The following is an 11,239-nucleotide window of genomic DNA, read 5'->3' as shown; positions in this document are numbered from 1 at the left end:
GTAATTATCCTGAAGTCGTACACAATTTAACGACCCTTTTCGCCCAGGCTAAGTCAATTTGTTTGATATTTCTTCGGCGAAGGAAACTTCAGCACGCAATTAAGAACAGAAAAACTCTGTTACTGATTTTCTGTGATTCTGCGTTCAATTTGTTTTTCTTATATAGGGTACACGGTGTTTCTTATAGATGAGCCAGTTACTTCAATAATCTTCACTGACAGAAAGGCAGCACTCGGGGCCACCAAATCTGTTTAATATTCCTTTGTTGTGGCTTCTTTTCTTAAATATTTAGCTGACGTCAACTTGTGACGTAACAGAAATGGTTGAGTGCTCCTGTTACCCATCTAGGGTAAATAGCTAGAACTGCGGCCTTTAGTGCGTAAGATTGAATATTAACAATGTTTCAGCATATAATTTATTATAATTTATATTTCGGGAGCCCTTTTTATTGGATAATATATGGTTAACACCTCCTATAAATGTATGAAATTTTAGACACATCTTGCGAAGCCTACGCATTTTGAAGCGACCATCGTATGTGTGTGGTGATGCTAACCCCTATTGGTGTCCCTGACGGGAGCGCGGCTTACAGAAAGAGACCTACAAAAATTTGTTTCTGGTTTGGCAGAGCTGTTGTGATGAATGTTATTAGATAACTGCTTGTTTGTGCTTCCAAAACGGTGCGGCATTCAATGGGCAATAACCTTCCAGAATATCTCTGTATATATTTCCTGTAATGCTGCAGATGGAACATAAATCCAGCTATCCCTCATTGAGGAGCGCCTTTCAATGAATCTCACAAGTTTCCGTTGAAAGCCACATCTTTCCGCACAGGTGTCTCAAAAGTATCTCGACCACGCAAAGCCTGTCCCTGTGAATTGGTGGCTTTTCCTGGGTATAAAATGAATGATGCGCAGAAGCAGACAGTGCTGCATAGTGCGCTTCTACCACCTTCGAAGTTCTAAAGCGACATTTATTATTTCAAGCACACCGTTGATCCGCATTTAGGTTACCAGCACCCCAAATTACAAGAGTCGCGGTAAGAAATTTCTATTGCTTGTATGTTACGAACTTATTGCCGAGGATACCCGATTTTCCCTTTGAACACAGATTAAAGCTATAGCGCGCGCGCGCGCGCGCGCACACACACACACACACACACACACACACACACACACACACACACACACACACACACACACACACACACACACACACACACACACACACACACACACACACACACACACACACACACACACACACACACACACACACACACACACACACACACACACACACACACACACACACACACACACACACACACACACACACACACACACACACACACACACACACACACACACACACACACACACACACACACACACACACACACACACACACACACACACACACACACACACACACACACACACACACACACACACACACACACACACACACACACACACACACACACACACACACACACACACACACACACACACACACACACACACACACACACACACACACACACACACACACACACACACACACACACACACACACACACACACACACACACACACACACACACACACACACACACACACACACACACACACACACACACACACACACACACACACACACACACACACACACACACACACACACACACACACACACACACACACACACACACACACACACACACACACACACACACACACACACACACACACACACACACACACACACACACACACACACACACACACACATATATATATATATATATATATATATATATATATATATATTGGTTTTGAGTGTTGCGAGTGATAGGACATTTATGGCCGGTATACGGGAGGCATTTAAGGGGACGTGAAATGAGCGATCGAATTGATGAGGGTAATTTTGCAGTAGAGTTGTGCCTTTTCACTTGCGGCTATAATGGAAACTTCACGCTTGTTTGAGCGCTACTTCTTTGAATAGCAATACTATATTTTTGATGCACTCACGCATAGTTGCCATCTTCTAGAATGCTCCTTCTGTCATAAACAGTATATAGGAGAGACAGGGCAGTTTAATGAACAAAAGACTTAATGGCTATTGCTAAGACACAGTCAAAAACTTCCCTAAAGTAGTTTCCCAGCATTTCAATCAGAAAGACAATATGTTAGAGGAAATCAAACAGTATATTGTCCAGTAAGGCTTTATAACTTCAAGGGGACAGAAAAAACAGAGAGGCATATACAATCCATAAATTTATAACATTGCAACACGAATAATAAACATTTCGAAATGAACATCAAACTGCCTCAAATATATTCGCTCTCCACAATAACCAGCCGGGAAAATAATCAGATATTGATTGTACATTTTATTCCCCAGTCGACTACTGTTCCCAAGGATAGGGGATCGAATCCTGGCCTCAGCGGCCATTTTTTGGCGCAAGCGAAGAGCCAGATGCCCGCGTACTGTGCGATGTCAGTACACGGTAAAGAACCCCAGGTGGTCGATATTTCCGGAACCCTCCACTAAGGCGTCTCTCATAGCCTCAGTTGCTTTGGGACGCTAAACCCCACAAACCAAACAGTTTATTCACAAAACGTGTACATTATTTCCCACTCCGCAATAGTCTGAGCTGCGCGTGTTTTTCCAAACGTGTTTCGTTTTTATCACTTTTTACTTTGGTTGGCCGTTGAACCACATTTTTCAGGACGTTACAGATGTAGTTCACTCGACGTGTTACTGTGCTGTTTCTTTGTCTTTCTCCCCTCCTTGTGAAAAGCTTCTGAGAACTGTTCGCCTGCAGATGCAATCTTTAGCAGGACCCTTTGGAATGTCTGTCTCCATCCAAGAAAGACCTGTCAGCACAGAACCTGCTTTAGGTGCTGCCTCATCATCCACCCCGAATTGTACGTTATCCCGCTACTGTCGCCTTTTATTTTCTTTTTAGTCCTCAGGATCACCGGTTCCTGGCTGCGAAATACTTACCGAAGAAAAGTTTTTTCCCTCGTTGACTTAATGTCTTTTGTCCCAACCTCCCATTTCTCAGGCTTGTCTTCGGAAGCAAAAGCATCTGCTAGTAATGCTCGCCCTGCCTGTACAAAAACAACTCCAATTGTCAAAACGCTAGCTCGACTTGCGAATAGAGCCTCCCCCCTCTACCCATGTTCAGGTCTCTTTCATATTGTTACTAGAAATTATATTCAGAACTACACCATACACATTTTCAATGACGTTGACTCTCAGCTGCAGGCCAGAGGAAAACAATAAAAATGCATTTTAGCACACAATAATGAACCTTATGCCATTCCCATTTATACGGTCCATGAAAAGCTATTTTCTAGATTTATAAAACACGCCCTAGTTATAAGAACCCCATCAACTATCTCTGCAAAGCAAAAATTTGTAAGCTAGCTTCATTAACATGAATATATGGGTGATCGAAAATGATGCTCCTGCTCTCAACCCTAAGCTCAACCCACACCGGAGCGCAAGAAAAAAAAAGCCGTGGCGGCGCCTCACAACGCTCCGTCTCTCTAAGCTAACTTGGGAGCATTCAATGAGCTGGCGTGCCTAACAGCCCCACTGACGTTATTGGAGAGGCTTACGCTCGGCGGTGTGTCGCCGTAATTGGCCGCGAGCGGTCGCCAGGACCACTTTTTAAACCTTATTTGATTATTACCGGCTTCCTGCAAGACTTTCGCATCATTTGAAGGGCCCTTTAACATGTGTATAACAGCATCTCATAACGTTACACAGTTTCCTGAAACGTAAAACATGTCTCAAAATCCTGGAATGCACTGAAGAGTACAGTTAACGATTTCAAGCGTAAAGCCAAACTTGTTTCATACGCTTTATTCATTACACGCGAATAAACTGCGGAATAAGTTAAGCTCAGAAGAAGACGGTGTTGGCTCTCCTATTCACAAACAAATTTCGGATTTTCGTTGGCGTACATACACTATGCTACTTTCTCAGTCACTAATCTCCTAATTTGTGCCCCTGTTATCTCACATACTACCATACAGTAATAAGCTACGGCAATATATGTAAGGCTACTCGGCATACACATAAATCCACTTTTCGTCCATACTCGCGACCTTTTTATCCGTTGTGTAGGAGTAGGGCGCCTAACTCTGGGTTTAGAAGTCCCCGAGTGGAACCCATACATGCAGTAGGTAGGCTTCACGCCTTCTTTTACAATATCTGCAGGACACTGATCTTGACTCTAGATGGTGGCAGCTGGAATGGACTATGTTCTACTGGGAGAGAATGTGTGCATATATGGTTGCAGCTGGAATGAACTGTGTTTTAAGGTGACTGAATGTTTGCATAGGTGGTGACTTCTGGAGTGGACTATGTTATACTGTAACTGAATGAGTGCATAGATGGTGACTGCTGGAGTTTAATATGTACTATTATAAGTGACTATGCGCATTGAGGGGCAGATTGCACAGGTATCAGGAATTTTTCTTAACACATAAATGACGCTACGGTTCAGAAATTGCCGGCAGATAAGGCAAGGCTGATCACACCTGTAGCATACAGCAACTCAACTCTATCGCAAGGTTAACTTTCAATCTCGCTGTCTCATCTCAGAGGAGAAACCCTATTTGCCACAGCCGGCCAACCCGGTCATGTCATGCTGTTTCGTGGCGTCTGAAACACAGCCGACCAATCAAAGTACAGGCACAACACTCAACTCGCACAAGCCAGAGGTATGTCAGCGCTTTTTCATTATTAAATTATGCCAAAAATGCCATCGCCGGATTTTCTGAAGAACGGAGCTTTTAACACAATAATGTTAATAACGACTTTGCCGCCTAAACCTTTTACAGAACTTCCGAGCAGCAGTGCAGCATCAATTTTAGTATTCCATAAATCGGACTTAGTAAAGCGATCTATGTCAAGTGAACCGCACGCCCGTATACCAACGTGCTTGCAATACTTTTTCTACTTGCGGGGCTTAGTGCAGACTCTCTCTAGTGGAAACCGCCGTCCCCCAACAGTTCTTGATCTCCCCGTTTCATCCAAATCTCCGACCTCATTCACCAAAGCCTGCATCGGAGGTTTTACTTTTGGAGCTGGGAAAAGAAGAGGAATTTTATTATTCAGCAGATGAAGTGTTTATCCTCTAAAGGAAAGGCGGCCGCGGTGCGGTAAGGAACAATATCTTGGCTGTTTCTGAAAGAGATTACTTTCGTTTTCAACGACTTTTAAACCAGGCAACGGCTTCTTGGAAATACGCATGCAAACATGAAAATCAAAATTTGAGGACCAGTCATGGTGAGTTCAGGATCTTATGATCCGTTTGGGTACCTCCGGTTGCTTTTTTATTTTTCTACCCAATTTTACAATACGTTTTACTATTTTTAGTGTGCTTTCTCAACGCCAAGATCAGTTCAGAGTAACGAAAGCAGTTCCGGCCGCCATTTATCATCGGCTATCGTTTATTTGTTTTTCGATTTTTCACCACTCAGGCAGAGAAAAGTAGCCCATTGTTACCTAAGGACGATGTTCTATTATTTTCAAGGAAGGATTAATATACGGGCACGAGGAAGTCGCGCCTTTTAGGGGAGCGGCGGCTCTCACAATACTGTGCGTGCGCGCCGTCTGTATAAGGCTTAAGTGCGCAAAGCCTAGAAAGATATTGTTTGAAAATGCGCACATTAAGCAAAAATATTCAGTCTCTTTATGGAAAACAAAACAGACATTCTGAAGATGAGACTTAAACGTTATGGGGAAAAATGTTTTTCTCGTCTTCAAAATGCCTGCATAAAGATCATGTATTTTTGCTCCATGTGCGCATTTTAAACAATATCTTCCTAGGTCAAATATTTAGGGGAATCCCCCAAAGTTGAGTAGATTTGTAATAAGGGAGCAATTACTCATTGCATCCACCCAAGCGCAGCCATACGGCTACAAAGGAATGCTATACAGCTTTCTCAGAAACTTCGTAGTTAAAGAAAAATTCGTCCTGATCCGGGAATCGAACCCGGCACCACCGCCTTTCCGTGGCAGTCGCTCTACCGACTGAGCTAACCAGGACGGTCAGCAGGTCAGATGGCAGGGCGAGAGCGAATTGATCTATAACTCGAAGTGGGAATGGTGTTCGTCAAATATTTGACCGTCCTGGTTAGCTCAATCGGTAGAGCGACTGCCCCGGAAAGGCGGTGGTGCCGGGTTCGATTCCCGGATCAGGACGAATTTTTCTTTAACTACGAAGTTTCTGAGAAAGCTGTATAGCATTCCTTTGTAGCCGTATGGCTGCGCTTGGGTGGACGCAATGAGTAATTACTCCCTTATTAAATATTTTCCTAGGCGTTGCGCAGCCTTCTATGGTGTCAATTTTATTTGAATTCTATTACGCAGCTCTTATGCCCTGGTTTTGGTTTCAGTAGCGCAGCAATAACCGTCCGCGTATAGCTAGAGAGCAGCTATAGGTTGGCCCAAGGCCTCATCACAAATGGCACTCGCCAGCTTGGGACGCATGATTCTGCTTCTTTTCTCTGAACATGCAATTGTTATTCGGAACACAGATGTAACGAACGGTTTGTCGAATTGAAGAGCTATGTTCCTGAAGGACCGTGCAATGCTATTGTGTTACGTCCTTTAAAACGAATATAAATGTATCCGAGTAACAGAGTGAAGCGCCAGGGGCCAGTGGCTTAGTGAGTAGGGAATATGGCGCGAAGGTAGGCATATGCAACGTTAAGGTGGCTCCAATGCGGCAAGAACACCAAGAGATGGCTACCGTGCAAAGATGAGGTTATGGAGCGTAGTGCACGAGAATAAATAGAAGAGTGTTTCCACAAATAAAAATTTGTGATAAGTAGAAAAATAGTTTAGATCGAGGATAAGAGCAAATGTCAAAGGAGGGTAATAGGACTGAAGTGAGAGATTAGTGGTGGGACATGGGAAGGTGTAAGCGTACTGTGGCAACACCACGTGTTTTAATCAGCTGTAGAAGAAACGTGCAACTGCAGACCCTTTTCTATGTTGTGTATTTTATTCGAAAAATACCTTGACAAGTTCTTAACAGTTTCGATTGGATTTTATTAGCGTACAAAATATTTCATTGCATTTCATTCAATTCGCTACTTGGAATCTCGCACAATTGCATGGAGCAACGTCTTTCGCATTATGATTAAAATCGTCTCCCCGTAGGATAGGCAAGTAAATTTATTATTCATGTGCATAAAAAATACTATTTCAACTATAAAATACTAGGCTGCATATTTATTAATACCGCGTACCTCATATATATATATATATATATATATATATATATATATATATATATATATATATATATATATATATATATATATATATATATATATATATATATATTTATTCATGTGCATAAAAAATACTATTTCAACTATAAAATACTAGGCTGCATATTTATTAATACCGCGTACCTCATATATATATATATATATATATATATATATATATATATATATATATATATATATATATACATATATATATATATATATATATATACCGGGTGTCCCAGCTAACTTGAACCAAGGGTTACAAAATAATATATTTGAGGTAGGTCAGTGAAACCAATTGCATACAACTGCCAGCCTGTTTGCGCACTACAGGCATTTTTTTGTTTTGCAATTACTTAATTAGGTAGTTAAGTTATTTTTTCTCTTTTTTATTAAATATCTACTTTAGACCAAAAATGTGAATTGAAAAGTTGTAGAGCACCTTCAGAAACCCCCATCCCATTAATTGCGATAAAGAAAGTCTCACATGTATTTTTTTCCGGGCTCAGAAGAAAGCCCGCGAAATACAAATAATACCACGTGACTAGCGCATTTGTGCGCCGCGATTGTGGTGCTCTCAGTCGTGGCTTAAGCGAACGAAATCAGCTGCGGCCGTGACCCGATGGTCCCGTTGCAGCGGCAGGCAGAAATGTTGGCGGTGGTCGAGCGAGCTCGAGCTCGCCCGTCGCCACCGCGATTTTGGTCAGGCCTGCGCACGGCAGCAGCCTACCACGACAGGCGGATGGCGATAAAGAACCGGCAAATAAAGGTGCAGTGCTAATTTTAGTCGAGTCACATGATGTCATCTCGCCCCTTTACCTAAGCCTGTATGCGCAGATTCAGTGGCTGATACCTTATCGCTCATCCGTTTGTCGTGACGTTCGCTAATGGGAGAGAAGGAGGCCTTGTTAGAATCTCGGTGGTGTCTGCTCGCCGCTCTTGCTGCTACTGCACCGTCACGTGGGCCGGCTGTCTGACGCGGGCGTAGAAGCCATCGCAGGCATATCGGCCTGCCGCTTTAACGGGGCCAACAAGACACGGCCGCCGCTAATTTCGTTCGCTCAAACCACGACTGAGAGCACCACAATCGTGGCGCACAAATGCACTAGTCACGTGGTATTATTTGTATTTCGCGAGCTTTCTTCTGAGCCCGGAAAAAAAGATACACGTGAGACTTTCTTTATCGCAATTAATGAAAAGGGGGTTTCTAAAGGTGCTCTACAACTTTCCAATTAACGTTTATGGTCAAAAGTCGATATTTTATAAATAAGAGAAATTAACATATTTAGCTAATTAAGTAATTGCAAAACAAAAAATTGCCTGTGTGCGCAATGAGGCTGGCAGTTGTATGCAATTGGTTTCACTGACCTACCTCAAATATATTATTTTGTACCCCTTGGTTCAAGTTAGCTGGGACACCCGGTATATATATATATATATATATATATATTCACAAAAATTGGTTTGTTCCTTTTATTGTGTATTTTCGCAATGTTTTTGCGATATCAGCTCAAGAATCTATAGGAAAAACTTCCATTAAAAAAATTGGCGACTCACGGAGTCTCATTTCCTGGAGAATTCTCAACCAATGACCTCGCGGAAAATGAGCTATTCAATACCTCGCGAATAATGAACATTGCGGAAATATTTTTGTTAGTTACACCAGTCAGCACTGGTAGCTACCGAGGCCCTCATTTTGTAAAGCAAGGCCGGAGCTCCTATCAGCGTACTGGCTTCTTGCCTCGTCTAGGTTCTAGATAAAGGGAGGGCATAACAGAAAATCGGATTCTCAATGAGGCAGAACACAGATCGTCTAGAAGTTTTGAATTGAGGTGCATCGCATAGGCTTTCAAGAAATAAACGTAGAATATTTGGAGGACTACAAATGACTCTGGTCGTTAGCAGCGAAGCGTTACATTCTCAGTCATGAAAACTGCATTAATGGCAGAAAATGCTGCAAGGTAAACTTCGGAGCTCACTAAACCTCCGCACTAAAGGGTACAACACGATAGCAACATAACTTACAGTCTGCACCTCTTGGAGTTTATGCCCTTTCGAAAACATGCAGTTTACTACTGCCGTAATAACTATTTATTTCATCCCTCTATTAACGAAACGTACACATCAGCGTGCAGTTGTGAGCAACAACAGAATAATAATGACCAGCTGAGGTAGATATGCGGTCATTATGTCATGGTCGATAACTTAATAGTCATACTCGTTTTAAGGCACGACATACTACACCACTGATGACGTCATCATTTTATTCAAGGTACCACATTCTACGCTACTGGTAACGTCCTCAATAATTTCAAGGCATGACATACTACAGCACTGATGACGTTATAACTTTATGGTAAGACGTCCTGCACAACTCATAACGCCATCAATTATTTCAAAGTACGACTTACTACACCACTGATGACGTCACCAGTGTCACTGTCCAACATACTACACAACTGATAACGTCATCAGTATTTTAAGACGCGGCACTACACCACTGATGTTGTCTTTATTTATATCAAGGGGTGGCATACTACACCACTGATGACGTCATCAAACTAAAGCGCTACGGATGGACGGATATGGGCCATTAAAGGCTTTCGCCTTAAGAGTCACGTACCGTATTTATAGTGATGATGCAACACACTCGCAATTTATTGCATTATGCATTGGATCTGTATAGCCAACGCGACAAGCTTGCATCACTGTAAAATCAAACAATAAAATTACAAGGGTTCAACGCTGCTGAACCAAATATTGAGCGAAAGCATTAGCTACGGGTGACCGAGCGTTCTTCTTCTCTTTTTCTTCTTCCTCAACCCATATATAAATCCCCGCCTTAACCTAGCCGTATAAACGTGCCTTAGTTACTTATAGGTGTAACGTGAATGCCAGAGATCTAGCAGGCTGATTCTGGCATAACCGTCCCATGTGAAACGAGAGATCTAAGTTGGCAGCTCCTGCCATCCAATTCAGTTTGTAGCCCTGCTCTCACCCTAGTGTCACGTGGAGTGCGACGTCACAGCATCACGTGGATAAGACGTGGCTGCCGGCCACGCTACACTGAAGGCTCGAAACCTAGAGTAGTATTGCTTTCGCAGTAATAATTATTGCAACATCTCGGAAATTGCTGACGTCCTAGAAACGTCTAGGAAATTGTAGAAGTATCGCCGATATATATTTCCATGTTTTTTGTTTTTGTTTTTTGCTGAGACAATCCTAAAAGAATTTTAGTACACCGAGAACAAGCAGACAAAAAGCGTATTGGAGTGCTCCCAGATCGATTGCATTATGCACGGACGAGTCTCGCAGAATGATACGATTCTCGCAGAATTAAATCTCTTGGGACGATATCTCATGCTGATCGGGAAGGTTAAAAAAGTATACGGGCAAGAGCAAACGACAGACACACGAGCGGATAGCCTAAAGAAAGCCAAGAAGTTCAGGTTGTGTTCGTTGATCTATATGCGACTAAAGTGTTCTGATTTTCAAAATTGGCCATCAGGATATATTTGAAAATTAATGATGTTCAAACTGGTATTTGATTGGACGGTTGTAGACTTGAACATCGTTTGAATTTTTTTTTGTTCTAAAGAGCTACGTATTCAATTCATATAATCTACTAAGCCCAGTTTTTTTGCATCTCTTCTTCCGTCGATCATAGACCACAACTCATTCGTATATTATCAGCTAAATTACTTTCCTGTGCCTGCGTATCGAACTTAGCAGTGGCTCAGACAAGAAACTACGACGACCATAAAAGAGCACGGAAACAACTTCACCTCAACTGGTAGTCAGAATAATTGCAGCGGTGTTTAAGCGGGGGACTGTGGCTTCCCTGCCTGAGGTTGCCAAATTATAGATGTTTAACATTACGAAGGGCATCTGCAACTAAACACTAGTTAAGTATAGGAATTCACAAGATCACA

The sequence above is a fragment of the Amblyomma maculatum genome, chromosome 10 (genome assembly GCF_055883805.1).
Source record: "Amblyomma maculatum isolate TAMU_Amacu chromosome 10, ASM5588380v1, whole genome shotgun sequence".
In the NCBI taxonomy this organism is placed as follows: Eukaryota; Metazoa; Arthropoda; class Arachnida; order Ixodida; family Ixodidae; genus Amblyomma; species Amblyomma maculatum.
This window is presented reverse-complemented; position numbering follows the sequence as displayed.